This window comes from Aythya ferina (assembly GCF_964211825.1).
Source record: "Aythya ferina genome assembly, chromosome: 5".
Classification (NCBI taxonomy): Eukaryota; Metazoa; Chordata; class Aves; order Anseriformes; family Anatidae; genus Aythya; species Aythya ferina.
In genome coordinates this window covers 34636852-34653033 of record NC_140301.1, presented here as the reverse complement: position 1 = coordinate 34653033, position 16182 = coordinate 34636852, and the positions used below count along the sequence as shown (strand labels likewise).

Genomic DNA, 16182 nt, shown 5'->3' with positions numbered 1-16182 from the left:
TTAGCCATGTAACTTACCATAAAGATTGCAAAACTGTCTGTTTTGTGAATTATAGCAGTCTTTCAAGTAGTTAGAAGTGAAGTTGCAGCAATTTTCCATGTCTTTAACTTTACTGTCAAAAGTTACATAAGGGCTATGTCCTGGAACTGATGGCTTTCAAGCAGAAAAACTTAATTTCTTGTATTAATAAGTGAAAAGAGGGGCTTTGCTAGTATAATTTTAATCTAATTATTCACTCAAGGAAGTTTTTGCAAACTCAAATTTAACATATACGGTACACTGCTGTTAATAGTCTACATGTTGTCTAGATTGTAGTACAGACAGAATTGTATGTCTTTGAGAAAGTAGATTTGAGTTAAAATAAGAAAAAATGGGGTGAGAGGAGGAGAACAGTTATTTTTAAGCATAGCAGCATTTTAGATTCTATGCCAGGGAACAATTTAATTCAGCTTTTTCATCTTTGTTTGCTACTATTGTTACAATGAATGAGTGAACTTAATTAGCACTGCAAGGAAGGGGCTATGTTCCCAAAGCTCTCTAAATGGGAAAAATATTTAAAGAACATAAACCAGGGAAGGATAAAAAACGTTTTGGAAAGAACAAAAGAACTACACAACCTTGTACACAGTTGCATATGCTATCTCTACAGAGTAGTTTCAGAAGCATCTTTGATATTTTCCTAAAACAAATCAGATGGTTGCTTTCTGCATACATGACACTCATAAAAAGGTGTCTAGAGAAACAAATAAAGTGAGCACTTCATCTCGAGTCCAAAAAAATAAAATTCACACACAATGACACAATCAGATGACATTGGACCTTCTTATTCTGTTTATTGAAATTCACATGTAAGCAGGAATACAACATAGGCTCCTGACTACTACAAAGGAAATATAGGCTCAAGATAAGGCAACTTGTGGGGAAAGCAGGAAGTCTGAGGTCTTTCCTTGGATGTATTTTCTTTGTGACTTTGGGCAACAGGTTCTGAAGATACCACAGAGTTCTTTCCAATTATTTTAACTGGGAGTTACATCAGACAACTCAATTGTCTGCGTTTCATGTCCCCACCTGTAAAAGAGAAATATCATTATTAGTCTTCCTCTGAGACATGTCAGTTCTTTAAGTTTATATTTGAAACTGTGTCACAGGAATAAATACCATTTCTGTTGAAGGGATCATATTTCTTGTTCGAAGCCTTACGGAGTCTCCTAAGAACTACTCCTACCATAGAAAAGGATCCACCTCTTTCAATAAGCAGTAAATACGGAAAGCCTTGCAGAGATGGATGCATGCTTTAGCAGACCATGTGATTGTGCAGGAAGGCTAAAAGTGAACTTATGGCCAGATACAGAACTATTCTTTATTTGTGCTCATATTATTGTGGTTCTGCACTATTCAAGTCAAAACCACACAGTTCCAGACATATCCTTAAAAAACAAACTTATCATGCTATAAAATTTTCTGCTTTCATTGTGTACAGTGTCCAGGCCATAGACTGTAGGCTATTCAAAAGTTTTTATCTGTATACTGCTTTTCACACTGGGGACTCAAACCTGCTTGGAAGCACAGTTTTCTACAGTAGTATACATATTAATGAAGGGAAAGGGAAAGGGAAAGGGAAAGGGAAAGGGAAAGGGAAAGGGAAAGGGAAAGGGAAAGGGAAAGGGAAAGGGAAAGGGAAAGGGAAAGGGAAAGGGAAAGGGAAAGGGAAAGGGAAAGGGAAAGGGAAAGGGAAAGGGAAAGGGAAAGGGAAAGGGAAAGGGAAAGGGAAAGGGAAAGGGAAAGGGATATGAAGATGGAGTTTGGAACAACAGGATCCACATTGTTCTAAAGTGTAATTAAAAAAAATCAATGAGAAAAGAAGCTGTGAAACCTTCATCCACCTTCTTGTAAATGTGAAAGATTCAGCTGGTATATATACATGTTTTGACAATCTGTTAACTCCATGTATGAATAAATGAAATATTTACCTAACAGTAGCAACTATAACAAAAAACCCTCCATGAATTCTCTTGGAAGCCTTCCAGAATCATGCAGTAGACATTTTTTGTGGTTTTGTTTTTATATTCTGCTCACCTCGTGTCACATCATCTCCTGAAGAGAAATTTTGAGGGTTATCTTTAACTAAATAACTTTCTTTTTAAATATTTTTGATATACAAGATGGAGCTCATTTTCCACACCTGATTATGGCTTTTCCTAAGTCAGCAGACTTGAATGCAAGGAATCATCACAGTGCTGGTGCTATAAACAGGCAGCAAATTCTAATTATAAAATTCTGCTTATGACCAGTCAAAAACATAGACTAAGAACAATGTAATACTATAAAAAACATATGTGAACTTTTAATGTGGAAGAAAAATGTCACAAACTGACATGTGCACAACTTCTGGTCATGTCCATACTAAGAGAAGCTGACCATGACTAAATGATGTGATATTAGAGTAATCATGCTGATAGTTGTAATGAGGGAAGTCATTAGCAGCAAAGTGAAGTTGCAGAAAACTAATGCAATCTAACTTCGTTCACTAAATAGTATGATAATGCCATGTCCAATTCATATCTCTCTCCTTGCATATTTAAACAGGGTAGACAGTGACACAGTGTTCTCTTTTCAAATAAAGCAGCTCAGTGACCTGTGCTAATTTGCATACAAAAGTAAATGTCCAGTTCTTTACGAAAAGGCCACCATTTCCTTCTTGGGAAAAGGAACTCAGCTGTACTCTTTCTATATGCTCACTGCTTACATCTCGTTTGACATTAGTGTAATTTTCATTCTGTTACAACACAGGTAAGTGGCAATTTTAGGTAATCAATATTCGCTAAAACATTCCATCATACCTCCAAACCTGTCTGCCTCATTCAGGCTAATCAGGACGTGGTAGCTCATTTAGGACCACGACCTGCATTTTGCCTGCCTGTCTTGGGCCTTCAGGACTTTCATGTTTGGTGGAGAACTGCAATAAAGTTATCACCAAAATCAAACACTGGTTTGAGAGAGCATATAGATCCATGTCAATTTCTAATTAAAAGAATACATAGGTTGTTACCCTTTGCTCCTATAATGAAGTGCTGAAACATTAATTTCCTGACTGTTTTGTAATTTGATTTCTCATAAACTGTAATGTCAGTGCCATTAATACCTACTCAGAGACATGACAGATGGCCAGGAGAACTTGTGCAGAGATGCCTTAATGGTCATGCATTACTCTACGAAAACTATGAGATTAACATTTCTGTTGTGGATACAGGAATGACTAGCCAAGAATGGATTGTCTGTTTATTCTGCTACTGCTCTATAAATCCTATAGAAGGCATCTTTTTACAGCTTAACCAAATATTCACATTTTAAAATCCAAGAGTGCAAAAGACTAATTTCCATACTCACCCATCTGTGTTTATGGCTAAATACTCCTCAGCTGTTGCAGGTGGAAATCCAGAGACAGTGTACCTCCTCTGCAGCTGTACTGTGCTTATGATACAGTGGCACTGTGAGGGTTTCCAGGGATGGTGGTGGCTCCTCTCCAACTTCCCCAGCATCTGGTGTTACTGTGCCATAGCCTGTCACAGCAGAGACACAAATCCAATGTCCCCACAGCATGTCATGGTGATGGCATACCCATGGCAGAGCTCCCACAACACTGGTCTCAACTGGGAGACAGGACTCTCATACACTGTTCTGTGTCATCTCAGATGGGTGTATGGGTCTGGCTGGAATGTTAACTTTCCCTGCAGCAGCCCATACAGTGCTGTGCTCTGCACTTGTAGCTAGAACAACAGTATTATCACACCAGTGTTGTGTCTATTGCTGAGCAGTGCTGGCACAGCATCAGGATTCTCTCTAACCCTCCTAGGGAGTGGGCAAAAAAGTGAGAAGAGAAATATCACCAGGGCAGCTGACTTAAACCAACCAAAGGGATATTCCATACCATGTGATGTCACGCTGAGCAGTAAAATGTGGAAACAGGAAGAAGAGGGGAGGGGTGGGCTCTTGTGAAAATGTCGGTCCTCCTCCCAAACACGAGCTATGTGCGTTGAGGCCCTGCTTCAAGGACGTGGTCAAGCATCACTCATTTGTGGGAAGTAGAGAGTAATTTCTTTCCTCTGCAGTTCCACATAGCTTTTATTTGTTTTGTTTTGTTTTGTTTTCCTTTTCCCCCTCCCTTTTCCCCTTTCCTTTTTTTCCCTTTTGTTAAATTGATTAGTTAATAACAATCTTTCCTTAATTATTATTACTATTATTAGTATTTCCCTTTAATTAAATTATCCTCATCTCAACCCGTGAGTTGTTCTTTACTTTACTTCTTCCCCTCCTCATCTAAAGAGGGGGAGTGAGAGAGTGGTTGTGGTGTTTAGCTGCCTAGCGCGGTAAAACCACCACAGTGCCTTAGGTGCATCAAGAGCAAGGCTCTTAGCTTGGAATATTTAGTATGTGTTACAAAAGCTAAAGAATTTTAAATCAATGTATTTTAAACCATGTTCAGAAATGAAAGTTGCCAGCCACATGGCTTGCATGTCTCATTGAAAAAGTTAGATTCTCACCATGTCTTACAAGGGTCCTGTAGAGTGTCTCTTACTGTAACAGTTCTGTGATCATCATATTCTAAGGAGTAAATTTCACATTTTAAGGACTGAATTTTCTATGTAGAACTCATGCAAATAGTCTATTATCCCTTAATGAATCAGATCACAACTAATCACAGCTCCAGCTAATGGAAGGGAGAAGCTAAAAATAAAGAGATGACAATTAAAGTAACAGTTTAATTTCTGTCTTACATAAAGAATGAACTCAGGATACGAAGAAAGAAAAAGAAAAAAAAAAAAAAAGAAGAAAAAAAAAACTTTCTAATACAATACAGAAAGCAATGGTTTATTTTGCATAAACAGTGTGTAAAAAAAAATAATAATAAAAAAAAAAAAGCCTCGATTAATGTCACTCAGGATTTTAGCTGGCTCATAACTCTATTCTAGTTTAGGCATGTGACCTCCAATTAAAGGATGTTAAAATATGCACAGTTTGGGGAAACTCTCTTAAGTCAGTTCCAAAGAGTCTTTGTTCCACTTGTCAAAGCAATTTAGTAATAATAAATCAGCTTTGTGTGCAGAGATCAACATTTTAATAAAAATGTAAAAAGCATACAGCAAAATGTGCAAAGATGGTGCCTTTTGGGACCTAAGCAGTGTGTGTATGTGTAAGCATAAGTATGTGTGTTTCTATGTGTCTGGTTATGTGCCTGGTTGATGTGAGCCATTTGCCAACAATTACATTTTCCACAGAGGCCTCGGTGTTGTTCTTGTATTTATAAACTATTCAAAATGTATGAGGGGGAGGAAGGGGAAGAGGGAAGGGGGAATGGCGACAAAGCAAAGTAATAACTTGGAAATGAAAAGAATGACTGCAGCACTCTGTATCGATTTCCAGCAGGCAGGGACATGTCAGATAGTATTTAAACCATCTGCTGGAAACATTTGGATTATTCTTATCATCACATTATCTCCCAGGTAGCATTTCCTCCAATAAATAAAATAATTCTATGTTTAAAGATAAAAGTCAGATTAATTATTAACTTGTTTAAAGGATCCATTTATGGACACTTTTGTGGTGCTTCTCTACTTGTTTATTCTTCCCTTTTGTTGATCTCAACTGTAATTTCCTTGCTGAAATTCTTTGTTTATTTTAGGATGATTATCATCTCTTATGCTCACAATAGCTTCTGACCCAGATAATTTCCCATTCACCTGAGCAATAACAAATGGATTTATATTTCCCCAAGTTTTCTCAGTAATAAATTAAGATGACATACAGTATCTCACTGTTTTCAATCCATAGAATTTTTCTAAAATCTGTATCTGCCTAACTCTCTGAAAACAGATGAAGGGAATTAGAGGGGAGGATGAAAGTAGCTTTCATTTTTGGCCTTCATTCAAGGAGGATGGACGCTTGTCCTTTTCCTTGTGCTTATGGCAAGAGAGGGCTGGAGCGCTTGTGCCGGCACAAGGTGCAGCAAACAAGACTGAGTGAGCTGGGCACATGACTAAGCTTTACTAGTTAAGGTTGAAGCCATATACCACTTATTGTTGCTAACACTTTTTAGACCTTTACAAGGACAGCACTTTATGTATGTGCTTTATATACAAGATCTACAAGCAATGGGTAGCCAGTGTGGCTTATTAATTCCTGACTCATTTTACAAAAAATTCCCTTGCCTCCCCCAAAAAAATGCTTGTAAAGAGATCATATCTGTAACATAATACTGTCATCTTTGTGATACGGTAGTATCATAATATCTGGATCTTACAAGATGAAAAATATACCATATTACTAGTGAAGTGCACATTGACTACAGAACATCCTATATCTTGGGAGGCATTTTGTATTTTGTAAAATTGGGTCAGGTCACCACTGTATTGAGAGACCTATGAAGAATAAGCTGCAGAAAATATTGTTCACTAGTGGATGTAGTTCGTAGTTTTCTCTCACAGTAGTTTTGAAAAATAATATTGCCTACAAATATAAAAGCTAACTCCTCCTCACCTCTATGCCTCTGGTAATGTAATTCTCACAATAGGTATGCACTCTTCATTTATAAACTTCATTTCTTAATCAGTTCTGCTCGTTAAAAATTCCATAATGTTCTCCTTCAAATCTTGGTGTTAACCAAGTACCCTGGCCAAAGTCCATCTAATATAATTATTGTCTACATAGAATTTATTTTTGAGTTTGGGTAGCTATTGTCTCAATTTTTTGTTCCTGAAGTAATTAATTATATATGTACATAAAGTATTTCTGTGTTCCTCTGTAGACATGACTGTTCCAAAGCATACAATTTGATTTAGTCTGATATATTCTTCATCTACTTCAGCAGAAGATATGAAGAATAAATCAGTTCCTTAATGAACTTTTAGATGCTGGAACCAAACTCTCTCTTTAATTATGTATTTATTTTGTCAATTATGCCACTAGTATTAAAAGCTAATTAATCAGTTTATTAAAACTGCTGGAATCATCGTAGCTAACATGGATGATTCCATGTCATGAAAATGATGAAATTGTTTTTTATATGACAGCAGTAATTAGATGTCTTAATTTAGACTGGACCTTATTATACTACATCACTTGGGAGATAACCTTCACATATAGAAAGCTGACAAAATATACGTATATACAATGGGACAAGGAAGATTTTTGTTATTGTTATTATATTGTTCTTGCTATTACTCCCTTTTTACCTCTCTTCAAATAAACATGCAATACCACTCCTGTCTAAATACCCAGAGAGCACCTGGATCTAGAGTGGGATCTGAAAAAGACATACTTCCTAAAACATTCACCTAAATAAACTGCCTTAACTCATAGGGTGAATCTCTCACTCTTCAAGTGCCTACTGATGTCTAATATTTAACATAAAGATTTGGAACAACCAGTCAGACTAGCTTTGATAGTTTACATGAAACACCACATTAAGTGAACTGTTGAAGAGCACAGAGGAAGTCTCTAAAAATACACACAAATGCTTGAGTCTTCTTTGTATGCTGTAGCTACAAGGTCAATTTCTTCACATGGCCCTTAAAAGTGTGGGAAAGAAGGCTTTCTATTTATTTCGGTGAATGGCACAGAACATGGATATTCACTAAGGAAGATAAAATGAATGAAAGCAGTCACTGGTGTTGATTTTTCAATTGGTCTTTTCATTTGAAGAGCATGTCAAACAAATATATATCAGCTACTTTAATCCCTGCAATCCTTGCAGAACAACACTAGTAACTGCCAGTTCCCTTATACGTTTATAGCACTTAATACCATGTGTTCTCAGGTTCCTTTTCTTTGGGGGAATTTCTCCCCTTTTTTTATAGTGAATTAAGTCTTAAAAGTACACACATATAAACACACTCTCATCTGGCTTTGACATTTCTGAGTCACCCTTCCTTTTTTTTATATGCTAATTCACGCAGAGCTGCCCTTGGCTTTACCCACTTCTTTTAGCGATGTGCCTGTAGTGTAGGATTCTGCTATTATATGATACGTGTTATACATAACTGCTAACTGTGTTATGCCTGCCCAGAGGGAACTCATCAGCTACAATCCATCTGCTTATTCACAGCTCCTTCATTGATTATTCATGGAGCAGCTGCCTTAGAGAGCAGGTATTGGTCATATTAGTGATGATAACCTGCATGCATCAAAAACTTAAAGTGTTATCATCTCTGCTTTTGCCATATGTGACCTTGAGAGCAGCTGGGCTCTGTGGGAGAGCCTTGGGTTCAATATGCAGACTTGGGAGTTGGTTTTCTGTATTGCATCAGTAACTTTACTCTTTAGTATGGGTTTCTGCACATGTGGAATATGTTCAGCCTTGCTTTCATTCAACAGGAATAAAAAATAAAAATAAAAATAAAAAATTCTTCTGTTGCCTAGGGGGAAAAAATCCATAAACCTCAGATCCATTTAAAGATTGAATTAAAAGAAAAATAGATGAGAAGTATACAAAACAAAGCAAATAAAAAACCCTCTAGCCCCCAGATGCAGAGATTTGCTCAAAGATAAAACTGGTGAATTAACCTCTGGCTTTTTGCCCCAGACATTTGCCTAGACCCACACCCCAGGTTTTCCCAGTACACTATTTCTGTTTCAGATATCTCTCTCACATATTGTTTCATGTTACATGCCCGAACTTTCTTACATAGAAAAAATATATATATGTCACCAATCCCATTCTGATTTCCTGCCTGGTAAACATAGCTATTTTAGTAGTGGCAATGACACTGCTTTTTCAATACCAAGATGCTAAGCCTTTTTCAGATTACCAATATGTAAAATAAATGTTTCTGTTATGGGTTTAAAGGAAAATACAATTCATTAATGAAAAATTATTTATTTTGCTTGTATTTTTATTTGGTAATCTTTACTTTCTTTCCCATTTCTGGGGGAAAATTATGTTCCATCAAACCCCTTTTTACAGTCTTGTCTAGAAATCGATTTTACTAACAGATAAAAGGATGAATTCAGGATATGGAATACAGTTAGCTTTTCTTGGCACAGATTATTTTTCATGAGTCATCACTGATTTCTGGCATTTTCTATTACAACTGTGATACACTAGCATTTCAGTAGTAGTGTCCTTCCTACCATCATATTTTTTTACTCAGATTTTTGTCACTTAAACTTCTAGGGCAAAAGCTGATAAAGCTTCACCACTTGGATGTGGATTCCTCAAAGAAAGAAAGGCAAAAATTTCCTTGCCTTGTTTACATTTCAATAAATATATATGAGATTCACCTATTCTGCCATGTTTTGTTTTAGCTTAGACTGTATTCTGAGATATCATCTGAACATCAATAGTGTTCATCAAACTATGACATTTACCAGTGGTTGAAATATAAAGAGAAGTCTTATTATAAACCCAAAATTAAAATGTAGGTATTACACTAAACCTAACCAGTATACTGAAAAGCTCTAGTCCACTTTGAAAAATGATTACCTTGTTTAAGTCAACAGGCAATTTTTTTCTGAACAACCTTGCTGATTTTAGACCCAAAAGACAGTCCTGACTAAGTTTAGCTTGCCGTGAAAGTAGTCTTTGCTAAGCGGAACTGGTCCAAGCTAATAGTGTGTTAATGGGCCAAGGCTCAGCAGATGCACAGTGACTTGTTCTGTGCTTTCTGCAAGCCCATGTCCCTATGATTCAAGGGAGAGAGCAGTGATAGCAGTGATGAGGTTTAGACTAGCTCCCAGGTGAAAGAAAGAAACAAATGCTTATTAAAAGAGGAGTTCAGAACAGTGTGAATCAGTGCTGGAGATAATAATGAATTAAACTACAACAGAGTTATATCAGGATTTAAAAAACAGGGATAAAAACACTAAAAGTAAGCTACAGGAGAAATACCTGTGGGTATATAAAATGAAAATAAATTTGACTTGATGGTTTTCTTTCACTTTGTCTACTTGCATTGTAGGACCATTGTAAGATCTATGGATTCAACACTGACAAATTGGGAAGAGAAAGGGAAGGAAGGCATGAAATTTTTTTTTTTTTTTTCCATACTGAGCCGAGGTTATCACACATGATGTGTTGTCAGAGACACCATTGTTTAATATATGATTCTGGAGAGACTGTTATCACAAGACATGGTGAGGATGTTAATGTGGAGGAATGGTTAAGTGAAATAGGACATGTGGATGTTGGGCAGTTAGGAGGCAATGGGCTAGTGAAGTACCATACTCAACTCATATGAGTCTGGGCACGTACGCAGCTGGCTGAGAGCCAATCAGGCTCAAGGACACGATGCCCTTGGGTGATTGGGAAAGTCCCTAAGGCGGGACGGTAGCTAAAAGAAGGAGGAACTAACTGAAAAGACCGGGAAATGTTAGCCAATCCTGAGCTTAGTTTTTGCAATATATATGAGTTGATTATGTTCGAACTAGATAAAAGGCGACTGAGCTATCCATTAAAGTTGAAGTTCACTGTTCACTCATATTGAGCGTCTGTGTCTTCCTTCTGTCGACAACATGTTAAGTATGAGCTGCACAGCCTCTCTTGCTAATGAATAAAGTTGGTAAAAGTGCTTGTTTGTGTCAGCTCATCTCCCCTTACAGTCATTTCTGTAGAGTATGCTATGCATTTTTAGAGAACAATTAAGTTTCTGTCACTTACTGCCATTTTATAAAACTTTTCATTTTCTTATCACCTCCTTTTTATCCATCTGCTTTTTAATAACTGTCATATTAGGTCAACAATAAACAAAAGTCTACAGACAGGAACCAGAATCTATATTTTTAAAAGACAGACAGAATGATATTTTCTGCCCTGTTATTGATTTTCCAAGTTTTTCTAAAAAGTTTTAAATTCATTAGATATGGATTGTTTTTAGTAAGTGATCCATCAATAAAGTATACCAGCATACCAATCACTGTTGATGAAATAAACTTAAAAACAAACAAACAAACAAACAAAAAAACAAACTAAAACAAAACAAAACAAAAAACTAGACTGACTTTTTAAATTGGGGTAGCATGTAAAAATGTCATTAATAAGCTGTAGAGATGGTTTTTGGCAAATAAATAAACTATGTGGGGATTTTAATGTTATTTGTAATAAACAGTGTGATTCTTGCACTGCTAACAAATGCCAGGCAGCTAGTCCTGTGTTTTTATCTACAAAATACAGAAGCTGGAGCTGTACACATTTCTTCATTTTGCCCTCCAAATGCAGTTCATCTTATTTTTCATGCCTTTCTGAGTCCTTGAACTCTCTCTTTTAAGACTACCCTGGGTTTTGAACTGTAAGAAGGGTAGAGGATGGTCTTGTGTTTCTACTGGGGTCTGGGCTGAGGTCACACCACAACCATCAGTTGGTAAGATAATTCACTTTATTAAAAAAGCTCAGAGTGGTAAAAGTCTCCATGTTTCATTCTCATATCCTGAGTCTCTGGAGTCCAAGTCGTCCTTTTTTGAGATAAATTCTATCTTCATAACCTTGCCTCCAGACATTTAAACCAGACTTCTTAAGATATTAGAATATGTTTATGTTACTTTCAACATAAACAACAATTACAGCTGTGTACATACCACAGGCTGTGTTTGCTCTGAGGTCCTGGTACTCAGATGTGCCTCTTAGCTGTGTCTCAACTGCACAATCGGAAGACACAAGAATATTTTCAATCTCCCCATTTGCCCTGATTTCTCATGAAAATAAATGCAATTGTCTGGAAAGGAGGTAGCTATGCTGTCATCCAGCAATGGGGAACCAAGAATATGTGATGCTGTCTTAAGTGCAGCTGTCCCAGAACATAGCTGCAGTCTTTGAGGGTGCACTGCAGACAGAACTGACAGATGCTTACTTCTTCAGGAAATCCCATCAGGGATTCATTCACAAGCTAGTGGCCTTTGTGCTTAAAAAAAAGGTGTTTCTAATTAAGTATGTCTGATTTCTGCAGTGAACTACTACATTTTTTCAAAGACAGCCTTGCATCCTTTTATTTACACTTTTTTTTTTTTTTAATCAGACACATGTAAAAGCTCTGCATTTTTTTCTTTTTCTTCTGAATTACCTTCCTAATTTATTTTGTCTTCTAGTTCATACTGATTTCTGTTATCACAAATAGAAATCCAGCTTCTTCTAACAATGAATATTTAAATGCAATGAATTTTTTTATACCTTATAAGATTGGATCTCAATTTGTCATAAACACATGTAGATTATGATGAAGTTTACTGACTAAACATATTCACTGCTACATGACATATTAAAAAAAAAATAAAAAAATTCAAATCCTACAGAAATTCAATGCACTAAATGTAAATGAATCCAAACACAAACTGTAACATCTGGTTTAGTTATTTGGAGGGTTTTGTTCATCGTTTCATTAGGGATTGTTTTTTTCATGATTTAAAACTTGCTGTCTAGAGTCCTAACCCTGCTACTTGTACTTCACAGAGTGACAGATGAGTCGTTCCATTTGTATCATTAACCTGAATGGGAACTGCAGAATTTAGATGCTGGACCTGATCCAGAAGGGGAGATTCCTCCTGGCTAGAAATGATTTTAAAACAAGTCCACAGTGAGAGATAATAGCTTATCATGCACAGCTGCTCTTAGAGCAAAGCAACCTCCAGAGCAGCTCACCTACCATTGCATCACAGGAATGCACAGGTGACGAGGAGGACTAAATTCAGCATAGCAAGAACCTTCACCATAGCACACCTAAATAATATGACCGTGCTAAGGAGTGTTTTCTTTAACCCACTCAACAAGAAGACCAAGATTATGAACTCAGAAAGGAAGGAATCCCATTACAGTGTCAATATTCATCCTGTTCTTCCAGCACTTTACATCACTTCTGACACCAAGTATTATGAATAATTTGAATTCACCAAATATTTTGAAACATGTAATATTTCAAAATAACAGAAGCAATCCTGTAAAAATTACAAGATTTCAAGAGCTGGAGTGTTATGAATATGTCAAAACCATGTGAGATTCCCAGTGCAATCCTACAGGTGACACCACTTGGTACACCTGGCTGAAGAAGAATCTCAATTGTCTCTCATGGATACATTCATCTTTTGAACACAGACCTCCCTGTAACATTCCTGTGTATCCCTGTGGATACATGAGAGTTCAGGCAGCTTATTTTAAGCAATGAGAGTTTATCTGTTAGCTTCCATCTGCCACTGTTTATTCTTGATGAACTGTATGTCAAGTGTTATCACATTCTGGATCTGCTTTATGTCTGTATCTCTGCAAATAATAATTTAAAAACAAACAAACAAAAAAGCACTTAAAAGTGAAGAAAAACAAACAAACTAAACTAAAATAAAATAAAATAAATAAAATGCTTCAGCATTTGTTTCTTTGTTTTTCAGATGAAATCCGTGAATTTGTATCTGTTCTTGTGCATATTCAAGAGATGGCATTTTAGTTCACTCACATTCAGAGAATGTAAACCTAAGTCACTTACATGTATTTTCATTAGCAAAAGCCCATTCAAGTCAAGGAACAGGTGCTATATGGCACAGCTTAGTTATCAATATAAGAGACAGTGAATCTAACAGAACATCATGAATTTTAATGTTTTCTTACAACAAAAGTCCAACTCCTTGAGATAATGACTACATTTGAGGAAATCACAGTCTATTTTTGCATATGCTCGGGGCAAAAAAAAAGGGGGGGGGGGAATTCAAAGCATTATTGTGAGTTACTGCACACTGCAGGACAAAACTTAAGTTCCTGGAAGGTATGAAATCATTCTTATATAACCATGCAAATGTGGAGATTACAACAAATTCCTCTGAGCAGTTCTGTTTTACTGCATGTCTTTCCTTATATCTTTACTGTACCTTTGTTGTTGTACTTTCAAGGACAAGGCATATCAACTCAACTGGTTTTATGTAAAGATGTATGATTTTTCACGAACAAATGAGACTTCACAATAGGAGAATAAAGAAACTACTAAAGACAATTCTTAACTCATAAAACTAAGGCAATTCACTGAAATATTCTTTGTACACTTTGGCTCCCTAAAGGTAAAATGTAAATATTTAAAAATAGAACTAGTTGTGTTTGTTTGTTTTTTTTTAATGACTGAAATTGTTATTGCTAATTCACAGATTTCTAGATTTACAAAAATATCTTTCTTAAAAAAGATCACAATAGTGCTTTAAAAATCTAGGTAAGATTGTTTTTATTTTCTTTGAATTGTTTACTCATCTATTTTAAAACATGTTTATATTCTAAGATTTATATTTTGCAGATATAATACCAAAAGAAGAAAAGCTGAGATCTGTACAAATTACAGGATACAGATTACTGTGGTTTTCAGAAAATATATCAATTTATGTGACCTATGATAACGTTTATAAAACTCAAAAAACAGTTATGTCTTGCTCCTGGATACAGATTACTGTGGTTTTCAGAAAATATATCAATTTATGTGACCTATGATAACGTTTATAAAACTCAAAAAACAGTTATGTCTTGCTCCTAAACATATCAGTTCCAAAAATAAATTTGTTTCAAAACTTTCATATTAGAAGTTTTATTTTTATTTTTTCTCCCCTTCTTTCTGTATCACTGAAGTTAAATATGGAGAAAGACAGAAAATTTAATAAAAAATAGAATCAGGATTATGAAATCATTCCCTTTTCTTCCAATCCTAAAAGCTTGATCTACCAAGGGGAAGCAACTGGCAACGTTGCTATTACTTTGTAAAAAAAATAATAATAATAATTAAAAAAAAAAATACCAATTTGTTTCTTTATAAAAGTTAATTGTGATACAGTAGGAAGACTTCCATCACACAGTTTTTGTCCTTCACCTTACATGGGTCTTGTGACTGTTTTATAGACCTTGTGAAATTGTATTGTTCTTTTCTGCCTCATAGACAAATAATACATACTCAGCGTTTTTCCTGTATATTTCAATACAGTTTGTGCTTCAAGTTTACATAGTTGTAACTTTTCCAATAAATTTCCTTTAGAGTTGAACAAAAAAAACCAACTCATTGAATAATTCATTTAATCAGTTTAATTCTGTATTCTGTCACCAAATAACCAGAGGCACATCAAAACATTCTTGAATGTGCCTGTTGTTCTGTCGTTTGAATCAGTATGACAAATATATCTTTTATTTATTTATTTATTTATTTATTTATTTATTTATTATGTGTGGACTGAACGCAAGTGTTTGATTGTGCATGGTCAGTCAATTACCCAGAATAATTTCTAAACAACAGTTGAAACTTAAAAACTCTTCTAGAGCAGTTACTGGTGCATCCTATGTTAGGTGTACCATCCACTACCCTAGTTTCTGAACATGCATACATTTAACTATTCAAATGCATGCCTACCACTACCACACATTCAGAAAACAGTGATATCATTAGTGATCAGTGATATGAGTGATATCATTACTATTATACTAATGTTATTAATTTTCATCAGCAAATCTGACAGTATTCACAAAGGGGGACAGTTTGAAAGGTTCCATTTAATAGCTTTGGAAACTGAGATGCTTGGTATTGATGGAATTTGTTCAAACAGTTAGAGATAATTCTCCCTTTCTTATCATGATAGTTCAGTTTCTTCCTTTTGCAGCAACCTCTGCAGAAGTTTCCTATCAAATCAATTTCATTGTTATTATGACTTCTGTCCATTTTTATTAAGTTGCTTTTTTAAGTCTCTTTAGGAAAATTCATTGGTAATATAACCATCTCAGGAGTAGAAAGAGTCCAGTTATTAGGTCACAAAGGTGGAGAAATATGGAGTTGGGCCCAAGTTCTTGGCAAGATAAAGTATCCGTATTTCATTCCTGATATTAGGACCCATGCTAACTATGCTACACAAATTGAGCCTGAGGTTTAAACGTCTGTGCATAAATCATAACAAATAAGTTTAAGCACTGAAACCACATTGTGTTTATGCAATCTTCAGCTTCTCTTGGAATTGTTTCACATATTCTTACCCTAACACAGAGTCTAGTTCAGATGCCCTTTTCCCCTTGAATTTAGCACTAACTAAGATTCAGAATGGTAGAACTAAACCAGGCATGCATATCAATGGAAAAAAAGTTACTCACAATCAGACTTAGAATTGATTCTGCTAAGAGCTTTTTTAGCTTGATTTAACATTCACAGGTTAATAGATCAGTTTGAGTTTTCCCTTCCCTACTAGCATCAGTTCTTTCTT

General features: G+C 35.7%; 1 protein-coding gene across 2 annotated transcripts in view; it reads right to left on the bottom strand.

Annotated features, from left to right (window-relative positions):
- Positions 1-421: 421 nt before the first annotated feature.
- Positions 422-16182, bottom strand: part of LOC311437157 (uncharacterized protein) — a 146440-nt gene continuing 130679 nt past the window's right edge. For both annotated transcript variants that reach the window (XM_084520069.1, XM_084520070.1), the window contains 2 exons: positions 3388-3560; positions 422-1068 (listed from right to left, as the gene is read on the bottom strand). The gene's annotated coding sequence lies outside the window, so the exon portion shown is untranslated. The remainder of the gene's footprint in view (positions 1069-3387; positions 3561-16182) is intronic.